The following is a 19,021-nucleotide window of genomic DNA, read 5'->3' on the forward strand; positions in this document are numbered from 1 at the left end:
TTGCCCAGCATCACAGGATGTTCAGCATCATTGCCCAGACTCGAACCTAATTTCGAGGTTGACCGCCCTAGCCGTTAGGTCAACTCCTCTCCCCAATTTGTAAACATTACATTACAAATGAAAATGTATATGGGAGTTTGATAAAAGAGTATCACAGATGAACAGTACATGAATTGTAAAGTAGTAATACGTTTTAGGTATGTATTAGGAAGTGTTTGTCAACGTGGTTTTTAACTTATATGACTGGTTTGTATATGTTTAGATGTGAGATATGTTTCTGGTTGCAGATAGTTTACTTAGAGATGTAGAGAACTATATTCTTTTGGCCTGAAGTTGTATATCTATTATGAAGTCTCATATAGGTTTAAATCTATGTTCGTTAAGGTTGTTGAAAATGTCATGTATATGCTGAGGGAGGTGTATTTCTTTAAAAGTGCTGTGTTTAAAATTGGGGAGAGTTTATAGTGCAGAATGTCTACTGAGGGTTCTTGTACTACCTTCACTTGGCGTGAAACGTTGCTTTGATAAATGCTTGATATATGTTTTAAAGACACAAGAAATATTTGAGAAATTGTGTAGATATGCTATTAAAAAAATGTTTTGTGCTTTGAAAAAGTGAGAATTGTTTTTAGTTTTAGAAAGTTATTGATGCATGTGCACGATGAGTAACAGAGTAATGTGTGCTCCTAGACAGCCATGTATGCAATTATATATCAAGTGTGATATGTAGACGTTACTCTCACCCACCTCAGTAGAAAATGATAGATACAGTAAAATAGTTAGTGAGATATTTACAGAATGACTTATTGTGAATGACAGATATAGTCACAACTGTTATGTACCTAACAGCAATATAGGTAGTTCAGTTCATAATCTTTATTCGATTGTAGGTTTTACAATCATAAAAGTGCATTTTATGAGCACACAATTAAAAACATTACAAACAATTCATTTTCAAAATGGCAAATAATGACACAGTATACAGTACAATAAATCAGACAATATGAGCATGGGCAATATATGATTAAAAATATAAATAACTGTAATCTTAAAAAGCACCTAAAATTCTTGCAGCGTGGTTAGCCATCCATGCTTTTCCTGAAGCAGATGGCTTTTTTAAAAAAGTTACATACAAACAAAGTGCAATCACTATTCAGTAGCTGTAAGTAATAAAGTGCGGGTTTAATTTGTGTGAAACTCAATTTTTTAAGGCACGGTTTAAGGTATAATTTCCGTGGGGTAGAGTAATAGGGGCAGATAAAAAGGAAGTGTGCCAGATCTTGAGGAGACTTTCCGTCGCAGCCACAAGCTGGCAGCACTTCGCCCCGTTGAGCACCACTTGGGACTGCCAATAGAAGATGATAGAGGTCAAAGCGGAACCTTGTTAACAGAAACCGTTCATAGCTAGACATAGGCCATGTCAGGTAAGGTTCCGTTTGCAGACATGTTTTTAACAATAGGTGTTTCCTAACACTGACCTTCTGTATCTCGACCTCTTCTCTATCGGTACATCTTAACAGTAATATAGCATTCTTGACCAAGCTCACATCAGATTTTATAATTGTGTTTGGGGCATAGAACAGGTCCTGTCGATCAATTGCCATTAGGCAGTCCTTTATGTACTTCACGCACGGTACCTTAAATCTCCCATCTAACTGTAAAGCTTCTTTCAGTAGGGCATGTGTTAATGGAATATCGTTGTTCAGCCAACAGTTCAACCAACATATGACTGGGCTTACTGCTATTCTGTCGCCTAAGTAGGGGATCCCCAGCTCCTCATGTACTGAGTAGTTCCCAATGCCCCTGGGCAGTCTCAGGATCTTTTTTAGGAAGTTATTTTCTGTGACCTCTAGGTCTTTAATCTTACGATAGCCCCAGAGCTCACTCCCATAGCAGGCAACAGCAACGCTTTTTGCCTGGTACAGTTTAAGCAATGCGGCCAACGGGCAATTGCCGATTTTTTTTGCAAAGCCAAGGATGGCCGCATTGACCCTTGTTGTTTCTCCCTTCTTCTTGGAGTATAGTATAGGTACTTTTGCAGTCAGCCAGGCACTCATCCAATCACCCAACCACTGCTAAGGCAGTCAGAGAATCACTCATGCACTATCAACAGACTTATTCAATAACCCAGGCACTACACATGCACTCTTACAATCAAACTGGCCTTAATTATGTAGTCATTAAACTATGCAGGCACTACCCATGTATTCATCCAATCACTGAGACACTAACCATTCACTTATACAATTACCATGGCTGTACCTATGCAGTCATTCAAACAACCAGGCACAACCTATGCACTCATCCAAATACCCACTTACAACACATGCATTCAACGAAATACTGAAGCACAACCCATGCACTCATCCAATTATGCAGGCAGTACATTGCAGCCATACAGTACCTACACACTCATTCAATTACAGAGGCAATACTGTTGCACTAACAATCATCCCAGAGGTACATTTGGTTTCATCCAATCACTCAAGCTTTAACAATGGACTCAAGCAATCAGTCAGACACTAGTCATGTACTCATCTAATCACCCAAGCACTACTGATGTGTTCATTCAATTATCCATGCACTTGCCATGTAATTATCTAATCACCCAGGCACTACCTGTTAACTCAACTAATAACACATGGGCAGCAGCCATGTACTCATCCAATCACTGACACACTACTCAAGAACTCATCCAATCTGTCAGGTGGTAGGTACGCATTCACTTAAATATTCACATTCTCACTATCCATGCACTCTATAAATCACCTATATACTATGCATGCACTCCTGCAATCATCCAGGCACTAGAGTTGTACTCATTTAATCATCCAACCACTCTCTATGATTGTATTCAAGTAATGAGCCATTTGTCATGCACTTATCTAATCATTCAGGCAATACTCATGCACTGATCCAAACACCCAGATATTAGTAAAATACTCATGCAAACTTGCAGGCAGTAACTATGCAGATATGGAACAACCAAGAAAGTTTCCACTTACTCAAGGAATCACACAGGCAATACCTGTATCCTCAGGGAATCTCCAAGGCACTACCTATGCACTAATTCAATCATCCACTGAGTATTGATGTACTCAACTTCAAGCCCATGTTATTTGCAAGTTTTAGAGAGAAATATGTGGTCTTTTAGAATCATCTGGTGAATTATATATGTAACTTGTCACACACTCTATACATGTACTCTGAAGAATTAGGGAACTATTTGCTCTGATAGAGATTAATGTGCAGATGTGTGTGTGCATCATTTCTCAAAATGTTGATCTGATGCATCTTAGTAATAAAGTACTGAGACACTAAATCCACCAGTGACACAGTGGTAGAGAGGCACACAAATAGCTGTTATGTTGTGTTTTCGGATTTACAGGATTGAGACACAGTTGTCCTTCCACACTTTGGTTGATGTTCATTTTAAAATATACTACAAAGGGGATAAACTGGTCTTTTATCATGTATAAGTGAGAACTGACATATGTGCAGCTTTGTTGTAAGAGAGGCTGCTATAATGTTAAAAGGCAACTAATTAATAAAGTTTTGTATTTTTCTTTGGGTATGTGCATATAGTTATGTAGCTAAGTTCATCTGTAGATTTAAAACTGCAATATAAGATAACAACTCTTTTCATATTATGTGTAAGTCAGTAGTAAAGGAGTTGGTATGTTGGCTAGAGTAAAAATTAAAATATACACATTTGTTTTTACAGAACCATGTCTACATACATACAGACTGCTAGAATGTCTACAAAATATTGGAGAAAAAAGCAACAGAAACAACCACAGTATCTATGCAGAAATGAGACATACAAGGGGCAAAATAGAGGAAAAGTGGTGAAAGAAAAAAGGGCGACTAGTAAGAGGACAAAGGCATTTCGTAAAAATATATGTAGACACCTCCAAAGATGATAAAATAATGAAAATAAAAAGCAAACTATGAGAAAAAATAAAAATGGAAAAAATGTATATTGCAAAAATAGGAAAGAATGTAACAAAGATGGACACACATCAACCAGGAGACAGAAGCAGCTTAAGGATATCAAAGCCAGGATGTTTCGTAAAAGGGTGTTTGTAAATCTACTGAGAAATATGAAGAAGCACACAAGAAGGAGAGAGGCACCGAAGAAGAAAGAATGAGTTGAGGGAGTCATTGATAAGGCATTTGCTTTGAAGAGGAAGCTTTTCATTTTTATTATATTTAGTATAGAATGTAGACTCTTGACCAAATAGTTTTGTGCAGGAGACAAAACTAGAAGTAACGATTAGTGAATAGAAGTAACTTACCACAGTTTTTAATGGAGAATGGATGCATATGTCTACTAAAGAGCCTTTCTTTAACCCCTTCACTGCTAGGCCTTTTCCCCTCCTGTGCTTTGCCTTTTTTTTGGCTATTAGGGTAGTGCGTGCTTATGCCCCTGTACCTTTTTGACCACATAAGGTATCAACGCCAATTTTGCGTCCTTTTCTTCCAACATCATGGGGATTCTAAAGGTACCCAGGGTTTGTGGATTCCCTTGGAGGTGTCCCAGAAATTAAGCAAAATACAGTAAAAAATTTGTGTTTTTCAGAAAAATGGGAAAAACGGGCTGCAAATGAAAGCCTCTGGGGTTTTCCTTGCAAATGGTATCAAAAAAGGGTTTGTGGGTCTGAAATCACCATTTCCCAGCTTTTAGGGAATGACAATCTTTAGTCAGAGAATCTGATGTAAAGTGAAATGATGATCTGACACATAGATGGATGGCAGGTAAGTTGTTTAATACAGCACAGAAGTAAACAGGACCGTCGCCCATCTGGCAAAGCTCTAACTGCCATAACATAGAACATGCAGGAGCATCACAGAGAATCTACAGGCAATGTAGAAGGTTGACAGGAAAGGAAAGCTAAGAAAGATAAAGCATTATACAACATATCTCCCCCCCTTGGACAACAAAAGAAAGAAAACAAAATAAAAACAAAAGGAACAGAAAGAGCTCTCAATGAACATTATCATTTAAGTAAACAGGTGGATGACTAGAGCGAGGACTCCTCAAATTAACACTTGAATGAGAGGAAAGAACAGGAACGGAATCAGGGGTAGAGACTCCAACTTCACATGAAGAAGAGGCATCACCACTACCCACCTCCCCCCGTACAGCAGGCAGAGTAGAATCATTGGAATCCCCCTGAGAAGATAGCATGTAGCCACTACAACCTTTATCATAAAGACAAGGAGAAGCACCCTGAGGAGCTACTCTGCATTTTTGATAAAGCGCCACCCTCCTGTAATTCCACTTTTCTCCATTGTCAAGAAGTACAAAATGAGGAAAGGCTTTCTTAACCCCAAAAGGACCTCTAAATTTGGTAAGACCTTTGGTACACCGACCAGGCTTGACCTTGACAAGATCACCCGTTGAGATCGGTAAAGGAGCCAAATCAGGTGAGGAGAATTGATTATCACACCCTCTTAACCATGTGGGAGTCAATCTTGAAACAGGAGAACGACCACGCATCAACTCAAAAGGAGACTTTTCTCCTTGCTTATGAGGAGTTGAGCGATAGGCCCAAACAAGCTCTTGAACACGCTCATTCGAAAAGCACCCACTCGCAACGAACATCTGAATCACACCTTTCACCAACCGATTCACTCTCTCACATAAACCATTGCTCTCTGGATTGTAGAGACATGTGCGATGATAGGCCATTGCACACTCATGCACAAAGGAAGCCATTTTAGCAGAGGTTAGTTGGGTGCCATTGTCGGTAATCAGCACAGAAGGGAAGCCCTCATCAAGAAAAACAGACTTGAGAAAGCAAATTGTAGAATCAGTCGTAATTTCTCTCATCAAACGAATTGTCAACCACTTGGAGAAGCAATCAATAACAACCACAGCAAAACATTGATTTGAGGGTAACTCATTCATTGGACCAATGAAGTCTAAACATATGGTATGCCAAGGCACATCCTTAAAAGAGATATTACCAATAGAATGAGAACCAAGAACTTTTAAACGTTTCTCTCCTTCCTTGCAAAAGCAACATTTAACCACACAATCCACAGCATCATTGTCAATTGAAGGCCACCAGAAATTCTCCTTCACACGGCGCTGGGTGAGGGTCTGGCCCAAATGACCCTCATGGGCTAGATTGAGAATTTTATTTCTCAAAGAACTAGGAGGGACAAAGCGATCACCTCTCATCAATACATTCCTACCATAGAGAGACAGCTCATCTAAAACTCTAAGAAAGGGTCTAACTGAAGGTTCTAGAGTACTCTCCCTTCTCGCACCCTTAACAACGAGATCAACAACTGCTTTAAGAACAGAATCCTCCTCCATGCCCTTAGACCATTCCTCAGCAGAAAAGGAACCCTCCCCCAAAAATAAAACGTCTTACAAGGAAGCAACAGCAGCATCGTCGCAAGTATCAACCAAAGAGTCCCGTCCTTTACTGGAAGACACTGGAAGACGCGACCAGCAATCCGCTTGAATATTTCTCCAACCATGTACAAACTCTTATTCAAACTGATAATCTTGTAAGCGAGAAGCTAACCTGGCTAACCTGGGCGATCCCTTGCCAGTCCCTCCAGGCGCTAAAACATTGAGGAGGGGCTTGTGGTCTGTTCGAAGAATAAAACGTGTGCCCCACAAGTAAGTTCTAAAATAGTTTACTCCCCATGCAGCTGCAAGAGCTTCCCGTTCAATTACAGAATAATTTGATTCAGAAACAGACAATGGTCTAGACGCAAAGGCAATAGTTTTCTCCACCCCAGCATGTTTTTGAAGAAGTACAGCCCCAAGACCAATCCCACTCGCATCTACCATCAAGACAGAGAAACGCTTAATATCAAATGGGGTAAGTACATTAGCAGATTTAAGTTCTGTCTTAATCTCACTGAAGCAAGATTCCTGTTCGCTAGACCATAAAAATTTGACGCCCTTCCAAAGATCTTAAAGGAGCTGTTTTCGAAGAGAAATCCTTCACAAATTTGGCATAGAACTCAATTAGTCCCATGAAAGACCTGAGCTGTTCTTTGTCAGCTGGACGAGGGGCTAATTCAATAGCTTCTAACAAGTTTTTCTTTGGTTTTATACCATCTGCAGAGATGCAAAATCCTAAATACTCAACTTCTTTAACTAAGAATGCACACCTACGCGAGGCCGCGGCTCCCCACGAGGCGGCTAGGCCTCGAAGTCACAGTCCACGGCCTGAGAGGCGGGCGACCAGCGGACAGCTCATCGGGGGCGGACGGCGGTGAGTCTGGACACCTTTTAAAGCGCCGCGGAGATAGGCGAGCCGGCACACTGTGCCTGGGAACAGCTGGCACTCCCGTTACGAACCGCGCAATCCGCCTGGGCCTGCCGAGGGACACAACAGCACACCGACCCCGCTACACGCCTCCCCACCGGCCTCCCTAGAATACCTGTGGGACACGGCTGACAACGGACGCAGCGGCTGTGGCGACGGAGGACCGGCTGAGAGGTCAGAACTACGAGCGCTGCAGGGGCGGGTGGGGCCTAACATTGCCGCACTGCCCCCCGCCTCCTGGGTGCCCCGGTCGTCGAGGATTGCTTGTGCCTACCCGAGCGAGCTGTGACCTGCCTGCAAAAGCGTGTGCCTCCGAGGCGCCCTGGACATTGCACTTTAGGCGCGAAAGGGGACAGGGGGCCCCTGGGATTTGCCGACCTGCTCATCGGCTGATACCGCCTTGGGTGGGATCGCCACGTTGGGGACTGTCGGCTCGAGAGCCTTGGCCAGGAGGAGGGCCAACTTACGACTGCTCGCCAGGTATCGGCCCCGATTGGCGCCAACTGACTGGGCACCATGGGCAAAAATGACGCTAAACAGCCCAAGCTATCCTTCGAACCCCCAGCCGCCAGAAAACCATTGCGAGGCACCATGGGGCCCAGCGGTGCCCCAGGACCGTCGAACGCTGAGACATCCCCTGCACCAGTGGCTCCAGAATTGCGACTGCTCATCGACGAGATGCGACAGGGCTTCGCAACAATCGTGGATAAGGTCGACCGCTTATCTTCCAGGATGGACGGAGTTGCGCAAAAGATAGAAGTCCACGAGGAGCGGCTCACGGAGGCGGAACGGCGCATCTCCACTGCTGAAGACACTTCCAACACTCACGAAACTCGCCTAACCCGAATGGATAATATCCTCAGAGTGATCGCAGCTAAGAACGAGGAGTTGGAGGCGAGGAGTAGACGCAATAACATCCGCGTCACGGGGGTTCCGGAATCCACCAACACCGGACGGATGGAGGACTATGTGGAACGCATACTGATCACCGCGGTGGGCAAAGAGGCCTTCTCTAATCAGTTCATTGTTGAGTGGGCACACCGCTCTCTGGGCCCGGTCCCCAAGCCGGGGGCGCAGCCACGTCCCATTATCGCCCGGTTACTCAACTACCGCGACAGGGACGTAGCGCTCAGAGCAGCCCGTACAAGCCGGAACCTGGCCTGCGATGGGGTACAGTTCTCCCTATACCCAGATTTCACGCCCATGGTACAGGAACAGCGGAGAAAGTTTCTGGATGTGAAAATGAAACTAAGGGACATGCAGGTGGACTATGCTCTTCTATACCCGGCACGCCTCAGGGTGACCCATCAGGGCAAACAACACTTCTTTACGAACCCGCAGCAAGCTGAGGACTACGTAAAAAGGCTCCGCGCTACTAGGAGGGACAGGCGCAACGATGAGGAGGATGAGGCAGGGGGAAATCAAGCCGAGCAAGATGAATCATGATGGAGGGTTACTGCGCGTTTGATCGTTGGCTCCTTGTTGACCTACTGATGCTTACTTTGGAACATGCATGCTCTGGAGGCTAGGACTACCCTGCTCTACCTGCGGAGTCACTGATAAGGGCTACCTTGCATCCTTGATGCGCTGCTGAGTGATAACTAGCTTTTGAGCGTTTTGTCCCGCTGCTGGCATGGTACTGGATTCGAGAAGAGGTATGGCGCAGCGGAAAGAAATGTGGTCGGCAGGAGGTATTTAGGAAACAAGTTTTTCTTGCACTGTACAATGCCTGACGAGAGGGGCGTCGGAGGGATGAGGCCCTCACGAACGCTTGGTCACTGACCCACCGTTGAACTGATGGGGCTCGCTTTGGAACATTTGCCCTGCTCCCGATGGGACAGCCTCGCCTGCCAGTGGCGCCACGAGTAGCTGCTTGGTGGCCATATAGATTCGATGCTGAGAGATGACTGGTTCGCTCAATGTGCGCTATTGATAGGACTAGTGACATGCGCAAGATGGTGGAGGTGCAGGAGGGTGGGGGGACGCAGGCAGAACTGTAGCTGGTCCCCCTGTTCTCGTTGTTGACTTAGCCTGAGGGTAGGCGAGGAGGAGCTATGATGGTGCGATGTGTCGGCTTCGGCCCACAGGAGTTATCTATGCCAGGCACCACCCCTTCTTCCCTGTCTTCCTCGTATGGCATGTGCGGGATGGGAGGGGAGTGTAGGGGTGTATGGGTGCGTACCTCTATTGCCCCCAGGAGGGGATGCCCCACATGGTCTGGATACAATTCTTGAGTTTGGGGATAGGGGTGGTGGGTGGGTATCTGGTACTGGCAAGTTTGGGTTGCTTCAGTGGGTTGGGGGTGGGATAGAGCTAAGGGAGCTGAGGTGTTGTGCGTGGGGGGGGAGTTTGACTGTTGGGGTGGGGGGTGTTGAGAGTGGCAGAGCTTTTGAGGATGGAATGCATGGCGCGAGTGCTAGTGCGGGAGATGCGGAGTGTGACTGTGTGGATGGTCGAGCACAAAGACGTTTCATGTCTACAGTGAGATTGGTACTGATTACGCTCCTAAGGAGGGCTGGAGCGCTGGCACTTTGCATGCTTCAAGATTGTGATTATAAGTGCGGGTGATAGTGCACTGACTACTGTCTCCATATTGTCCTGGAATATTCGAGGGCTTAATAACCCCCGGAAATGTAGGAATGTAATTGCATATTTGGATAGGCATCAGGTGCAGATAGCGATGCTCCAGGAAACCCACCTGAGCCCGAGCTGTGTTCCCCGTCTCGCGAGCAGATGGGCAAACGTGAGAGAATGTTCTTCCTATTCCACCTATTCCAGGGGGGTTGCCATTCTGATGAATAAACGGTTGATGTTCCAAAAGATGGGGGTTCGGGCAGATAGGGAGGGGAGGTATGTGATTCTGTGGGGACGGCTGGGTACCGATGTAATAATGCTTGTAAATTGCTACGCACCTAATGTCGACACACCGGGATTTTTCTTAACACTCTGGGGTCATGTGCTGGAGGTCGAAGCCACACACATAGTCTGGGGAGGAGATTTCAATCTCTCACTGCATCCGGGGATGGACAGATCGGACGGGAGTGGACAATATAACACGAAAGCCAGGGACACGTTGCAGGGTATACTTACAGAGGCGGGTCTACTGGATAGCTGGAGGCACTTACACCCGGGAAGTAGGGAGGGTACACACTTTACCACATACGCACGCTCCTGGGCAAGAATCGACTACTGTCTTATCTCTCGGGGCCTAGCTGGGGGACTCGTCCAGGTAAAACACTTGCCTCGTACATACTCGGACCATTGCCCTGTGCTGACTATCATGGAGATGCCTGGCTATGCGAGGATGCGACCCCCGTGGAGACTTTTCCCATCGGCCCTACTTGATCCTGTCTTTAAACAGGAACTCGGCGAGGAGATTGAGGCCTTCTTCCCTAGGAACAAGGGGTCTGTTGACAAGGTCGAAACGATATGGGAGGCCTTCAAGGTTACCGTGAGAGGCGTCACAATATTCAAGAGCTGTGGCGTCCTACGGGAAATCGTGCGTACCTTGACTACCCTTGAAGCGGAACTTAAGGCACTAGAGGCGGAGATGGTCAGAAATCCTTGCCCTGACCTAGAGAGGGCATTTAGAACCAAACTGTCGGCCTATGAAGACGAAGCAGCCAGAGAAGTGAAGTTCCGGGGCAAATATTGGACAGCCAGGCGGTATTGCGAGGGAGATAGGCCGGGAAAAGTTCTGGCGGCACTTACCAGACATCAACGGTTTGCCACACATATCTTGGAAATCTCTGATGGAGAGGGCAGGTGCTACAGGGACACTAAAGGGATACAAGACACCTTCCTGCAGCATTACCAATGTCTATACTCCACTCAACAGACAGGGGAGGTGGAGTTTGGTAATTTCCTAGACGATATAGCACTCTGTTGGCTAAGTGACAGCGACAGGGCATTCTTGGGATGCCCCTTCGAGCTGGACGAAATCCGGGAAGCGATCATGTCGCTCAGTAATGGCAAAGCTGCAGGGCTTGACGGCCTTCCGGACGAATTTTATAAGTGCTATATCGACATCATGGCACCAGTACTGAAGGAGGTTTTCGAAGAGTCGCTAGAGGAAGGACTACTGCCAGGCTCTATGAGGGAGGTGGCGATCACCTCGCTACTAAAACCAGGGAAGAACCCAGTGGATACCGATGCATATAGGCCCCTATCACTGCTAAATTGTGATGCGAAGATCTTAGCGAAAGTACTTGCGACTAGGCTGTCCCTCCTTATGAACACCCTGGTCCTGCCAGATCAATCTGGATTTATCCCGGGGAGAGCTACTTCCCATAACCTCCGTACGCTATTCTCCCTCGTGCCCACCATATCGCCCGAGTTGCCGGTCGCTGCTGTGTTTTTGGACGCCACCAAGGCTTTCGACTCGGTGGAGTGGGGCTATCTTCTGGCCATATTGGGCAGAATGGGGTTCCCCCGAATATTCATAGCTTGGGTGACGCTACTATATACCTCTCCAGTCGCCAGAGTCGTCGTTAACGGTGTGCTGTCGGCACAGATGCCGATCACGAGGGGGACTAGGCAGGGATGCCCCCTGTCACCCCTGCTCTTCGCCCTGTCAATCGAACCGCTAGCCTGCAGGATCCGGCAATTACATAAGGCCAGCGCCTTTAATTGCAACCAACGACAGATTGTCATATCCCTCTACGCGGATGACGTCACTTTATATGTGCGACACCCGCAGGACCATCTTAATCCACTGCTGAGAGAATTTGTTTTATTTGGTGGCATTTCTGGTGTGCACATCAATTGGAAGAAGTCGCAATTCTTTCCCCTCACGGCATCCGTAACCCGCTTCCCGCTAGATTACCCCTTGGAGTGGTGCGACTCTGACTTGAAATACTTGGGAATCGGAGTGTCCCTCAACAAGGAAGACACGATTCGGTTGAACTATGGGGTGGCCATCTCACAGTTGACCGACAATGTGACTCGCTGGATGGCCCTGCCGCTGTCGATGGCAGGCAGAGCCTCCCTGATAAAAATGGTTGTCCTCCCACGGTTTCTATACCTCTTCCAGAATATACCTTACTACCCGGGGGCCTACTTCTTTAAAAGACTTTGATCTGAATTGCTGCGCCTATTCTGGGGAGGCAAGCAGCCGCGCCTTGGCTGGAATGTCCTCACACAGCCATATGACAGGGGGGAATCGACGTGCCCGACCTGGAGGTGTACTACCTCAGCGCTCAGGCTCAGCATGCCTACCATTGGGTAAACCCCGCTCCCTTTATGCCCCAGGTTGCCGCAGAGGACTGGATCGTTCACCCACTGCCGCTCAAGGGCATGCTGATGGGATTGGTGGGAGATATCGAGACGCCGGCTACCACTGTCACCTGCACCATTGACTCGTGGCGGAGAGTGACGAAACTGCTAGGCGCTCCTATGCTCTACTCACCGGCAATGCCCCTCGCATACCACCCGAAACTATCGCTCTTAACGGAACGCGGATTCCGATCCATGTGCACCCGCTTACATATTAACACCTGGGGCGATTTATTCCAGGATAGACAGTTCCGCACCAAGGACCAGATCTTCCTGAGCACCCCACCAACGCCAATGGAGGTATTCTATTATATTCGGCTTCGCCAGGGTATGAGGGACATACTCCCAAGCTTCCCGGAGGAACCGGGCACAGTTTTGCCTATGCACATAATGCTGGTGTCAGACGGCAGACATTTGGTATCGAAATTGTATGCTGCCATTCGGGAGCAACGTCCCCCTGTCCTGGCCAAGGCGCAAGCTGCCTGGGACTCTGAACTCCCTACTGCTCTCACCGATGAACAGTGGACATATTGCTGCTCGGTCACGGCTAAAATCTCCTCCAGCTGTAGACTGAAAATTATTCATTATAAGTTCGTACAGAGATATTACTATACTCCAGTTTGAAAGCTGCGTTTTCACCTGTCGGAGGATGATAGATGTGCGAGATGCCGGGCGGAGGGCGCGGATTTCCTCCACTTGGCTTGGGAGTGTGGAGCGATTCAGGCATACTGGGAACAGGTACATGCTGCGCTCCAGGTAATGATAGCTGGCCCTCTTCCCATGGACCCAGTGGTGATGCTGATGGGCTACACCAGGAATGTACCCAAGACTGACCGTCGATATGTTGATGTTGCTTTGCTACTTGCAAAGAGGAGAATTGCTTGCAGATGGGGGAGGGGAAGGGCACCGAAATTTAAGGAGTGGTTGGACGATCTCATGTACTGCCAGGATCAGCATGGCGTTTATGCGGAACTGCTGCCAGTCCGTTGTAAACCCAGCGACTTTTGGTCCCCCTTGCAGGTGTACTGGTTATCTCAGACGACTCACACCGACCCCTCTGGAGATGACGAGTCGGTGCCGGGCCCATGAGCGTGCATTGCTGCCTTACACCACACCCACCACACTGCATTTTACACGTAAGAATGAGCACGACCCGCTCAGCCCGGGGTGGGATGGGACGAATACAGTTGGGGCGACGCTGGGAAGTCCGGAAGGAGTACGATACACATAGCATTGCTTAAACGATTGGTCATTCCCCATCTCCTAAAGCTTTGGCATACTGGGCCAATGGGAGCGGTCAGACGCTATGGCCCTGCAGACGCAAGTCGTTAAAGATGGCTTCTGTGCTGAGGAGCGTAGAGCCCTGCTTTGGGGTGCGCCCTATTCTAGATACTCTCCCACTGACTGCCATCAGATTACTTGACGGAACTGCACGCATTTGCTGCACATATGACACAGTATTATACAGGGGGGTGTAGATAGCTGACTAATTGATACCTAAACGGACACGGATGGGTGTGACCGGCGATGTTTCCCACACTTTCTGCCGGGATGCCTATATGTGACAGAATGGGACACTGTCTCCGCTACCCACGCCCCTGATTGGGTAGGGAGGGGGGCTTCATGAGGTGAGGTCTCTTATTCCAGGACGCTATACGTGGTGTAAGCATTGTGCCAGCTCTTGTGAAGAAGATCTATATCCATTGTATGTACCATGAACAGTACTGTATTGTATTATTGCTGCTTTGACTTTCATGCCTCTGTGTTGAATGCCACTAATAAAAAGGTTTAAAAAAAAAAAAAAGTATCTCCAAAGATGAGGATATCGTCTTGGAAGAAAATTACTTTGTCTAAACCCTTAAACACTTCCGAGACCATTCGCTGAAATACACTAGCAGCTGAAATGAGTCCGAATGGTAACCTAGTGAATTGAAAAGTTCCTTCACCTGTAACAAAAGCTGTCAGGTGTTTAGAACTATCATCAAGACGAATCTGGTGATATGCATGTTTCAGATCCAACTTACTGAAAAACCTTGCCCCCTTAAGCGTGGAAACTAATTCACCAATATTTGGCAACGGAAATACGTCAGCCACTACACACTTGTTCAAAGAACGTAGGTCTACACAGAACCTAATTTTGTTGTCCAGTTTCTGCGAAATGACCACAGGGGAAACCCATGGAGAAGCTTCCACAGGCTCAATAATTCCACCCTGAAGCATCTCTTCTAAAACGGACTTTACCTCATCGCGTAAAGCAAAAGGAACTCTCCTAGCTTTGTGCTGAACAGGAATGCTGCCTTCTTTCAATAAAATTCTATGAGAATATCCCTGCAATTCACCTAATTCTTCTCTGAAGACAACCTTGTGATTAGTAAGTATGTCCTCCACAGAGAAATTGTCTATTACTAAAACAGGTTCATCAGCTCTAGGGTTTACAACAATATGTAAATCATATTGGTGAGAACGTCCCAACATAGCATCTGCAGACAGATAAACTTTGCCCCAAGTGGACCTGTTCTTAAAGACGATTTTCCCTTTAAAATAACCAAGAATATCGATTTTTTCCCCCTGGTAACCAGAGGGAAATATGTCACAGACCTCTAAACATCTGTTGCCCCAGACTTCATTCATCAAAGATGAAGGGATGATGGTCCACTTTGACCCAGTGTCAACCATCAGACTGATACATTTGTCATCAATTCTGAAATCAGCCTTAGGAATCCGCTCCCTTTTCTCAAGACACGAACACACAGAATCACACAAAACAAGAATTTTGTTAACATCTCGTTTTAGCTCACTATGCTCACTTACTACAGTAACTCTTGGGTTGGACTTGTTTTTGCACATCTTTGCAAAGTGTCCAATTTTGCCACAACGTAAACACTCTTTATTATTCGCAAAGCAAAATTTTGCCTCAGATGCATGCGAATAACTTCCACACCTAGAACACATTTTAGATTGTGACCTGTTAAAGGGTTGAGACTGAGACCTATTAAAGGACTGTTGAGAGATATTCTTTTTCTGAAGAACATAGCCTTTTTTTCTTACAATAGCAACAGCAGCTGCTTCATCATCACTTTTGTCACTATTGTAACCTTTTTGTGATACTTCGGCAACCTTTGAATCCACACCACACTTCTGTAGTTCTTTCATGCACTTCTCACTCTCCTCAACCACTTTAGCTAACTCAATCGCCACCTTAAGAGTAGGGTTTTTAGCAGCCCATAATCGTTCTTGAATTTTACGATTATTAGCTTGTACTATTAATTGGTCCCTAATGTGTTCATCTGCCATTTGTCCAAAGTTGCACTTGACTGAGAGTTCACGTAGACGGGCAACAAAATCGTCTATACTTTCATCCTCAAGTTGTTTGTTCTTGTAAAACTTGTATCTTTGCAGAAACAAGTTTTCTTCTTTTCCAAATCTATTCTCAAGTCTTGCAACAGCTTCCTTGAATTCATCTAAAGGCTGTGAACTAGAAGACAAGACTTGCAGTAGATATTTAACCCCATGGCTGCTAGGCGTTTTCCCGTCCTGTGCTGAGTTTTTATGTTTTCCTTTATTTCATGACGAGCTGGCCTTGTCATCCGCGCACGGCAGGTAAGCGCCATGACGAGGCCAGCTCGTCATTAGCCTCGAAGGGGTTAAATAAACGCTGACCTTCCTTTCCTAACGTCGTCATTAAAAGTGCTTTTTTCCTTTTAGGTGAAAAGTCTTCTCCATCTAGAGCCTCTATGTAATTGTTGAACATTATAATCCAATCTTCCCAGGTAGTAGAAGGATTACCTGGTTCGCTCAAAAATTGCGGGGGAAGAGCAACATTAATGGACTGTGCCATGACTATTCTTCCAGTAAGTGAACACAGCAGGGAAAATAAAAATAAAATATAGTTGCAGACACTTGAAGTAATATCTACAGTTGGATTACTGGGAGATGGAAGAGGCAAGTCACTAATAAGCGCTATAGTTGACAAATGTTAGTGTAACCAAGTTATGTATTAAGCGCTATATTCCTTCTACTTTAAACTTTGAAGAGATATAAATAAATCGAAATCATAGGTAATAGAAGTGCGCGCTTACTTTACTTGGTTGAAGGAAGTTTAAAATTTTACTTGAAATAGTCTATTTTTCTTCGCACTCGACAGCGTCAGTTACCTTTCAATTGCGCTCAACAGCTGATTACGAAAATGCTTCGTAAAATTTCCCAAGATGGCCGCTAGCGTCAGACGTCATCGAGGTCACGGGTTGAACCTCACGTCTATGACACTCTAATCACGCATTTAGTCTCGCATCATTGACACTCACACAATGACGTACCAGATTTTACTCGAAGAACGCTGGAATAATCACGTGATGTTTACGGCGTCTTTCGTTGCTAAGGAGATAGTTACCCAGGAGACTGATCAAATTCAGCGAGTAAGAAACGATCGGTCAATGACATCAGACCCTTAGATTAACCGGAACTCCAAAATATGAAGAAAAAGGTCCAAACCCGGCTGCAATCGTTTCCGCTGGACACTGCTCGTCGTTCAAGACAGTAGAGATGTGAAATCAAAGTACTCCCCACAGTGGATTCGTTGGCAACAGAGCGCTGTTTCTTCTGTAAATTTTCTTTGACACCGCTGTATATCTTCAAATTCCAAGGATGGCCAGATACATCCCATCAACAAGTTGCCAAATGATGTAAAGTGAAATGATGATCTGACACATAGATGGATGGCAGGTAAGTTGTTTAATACAGCACAGAAGTAAACAGGACCGTCGCCCATCTGGCCAAGCTCTAACTGCCATAACATAGAACATGCAGGAGCATCACAGAGAATCTACAGGCAATCTAGAAGGTTGACAGGAAAGGAAAGCTAAGAAAGATAAAGCAATATACAACAGAATCAACATTTTTCACACAGTTTTTGCATTTTCCTGGGACATAGCCTATTTTTGCTATTTTTAGTGCTTTCAACCTCCTTCCAGTTAATGGTAAAAATGAGTACAAAAGCAATAATGGATCCTGGAAAGCTATATATTTTAAAAAAGTAGATAACATTCTGAATTCAGAAAAGGGTGATTTGTCGAAATCCATGAAGGTTTCTTTATGGAAACTAACAGTTAAATATTGGAAAAATTGAAAATTAGTTGAAGAAAACAGCCTTTTGTCTCAACTTTTTAACCTGTAACTCTTGTAATTATGACTGCTCTTTGAAGGCAATATACCGTTACATCCGTTGGACCTTCCTGGTTGTGGAGATATATAGGACTTGTAGGTTCGCCAAGAACCCGACAAACCCAGAGCCAAAAACTGAGCAGCAACTTGCAATGGTATTTTATCATGTACCGGGTATAGAGCAATTATTCTGGGAAAATGTATACATGGAAAAATTGGTGTGAAAGACACCTATGTATTTCTGAATTGGGTACAAATTATAGACAGATAAACGCGCATTGGGAAGCGCGCTGAAAGCATTTACGTGCTCTCTCCTTTATCTTTCAGGCCCACGTATCAGTAATATTGATTGGGCTTTAATCGTAATTTAATCTCATACCACATAGGTATTGATATTTTCATTTTTCACTTGTATATAACAGAACACATAGTGGTGACAATATTAGTGAGTGACAGAGGGATCTGACCCCATCCAGACGAAGAGGCATGAGCCTCGAAACAATTTGACACCATCAGGAGATTTAGCTCATTGCCAAGCTTTATGTTCTCCGCTACACCTATTTTAACAGTACCAGCCTTTGGCCGATAAAGAATTTTTGTTCATCATAAGGCCAGGTATTTTTTAAACCTCACTTTTTCTATCACTCCTGACCCTACTCACACTCACTCCAATACACTTCACATAGCACTTACAAATACCTAAGTGCTTCTGCGTAGTCGCTAGTCGTAGCACGCCCCGTCCCACAGCGGGACGGGAAGACCCCAATGATGAAGCATGATACCAAGGGACCTTTTGGTGTGTGAGGGGTATTTTAACAAAGACTGTATGTGCCTATTTCACTCTGGCTAACAGTAAAATTTCCTAGAGGTGGATCTTTTTGTTTGTATAAACCATTGACTGGAGGAGGGTGCATCCACCTGAGTGCAGCCTAAGCACTACCTCTTCACTCCCTCTTTTGATTTTTTGTTCTCTTGGAAGAGACAGAGTCCTCATTAATAGTAAGATAGTCTTGGAGATTAGATTGGAGAAGAAGCTTACCCCTGGTGTTTTATATTTTTGTAAGCTCATTCTCCATGGATTTCGTCCTGGCCTAGATAAACCTAAATCAAGGGATAGAAGAACAGGAGGATGATCGGATATAGCAGCTTCCAGTATTTTAGAATCTGTGACCAATTGGACCATTTTATTTGATAAAAGAAAATAATCCAAGTGGGAAAATGTACCATATAAGGATGAAAAGAATATATACTCCTTATCCTGCGGATGACTGAGCCTCCAATGATCAACT

Source organism: Lissotriton vulgaris, chromosome 10, assembly GCF_964263255.1.
Source record: "Lissotriton vulgaris chromosome 10, aLisVul1.2, whole genome shotgun sequence".
Classification (NCBI taxonomy): Eukaryota; Metazoa; Chordata; class Amphibia; order Caudata; family Salamandridae; genus Lissotriton; species Lissotriton vulgaris.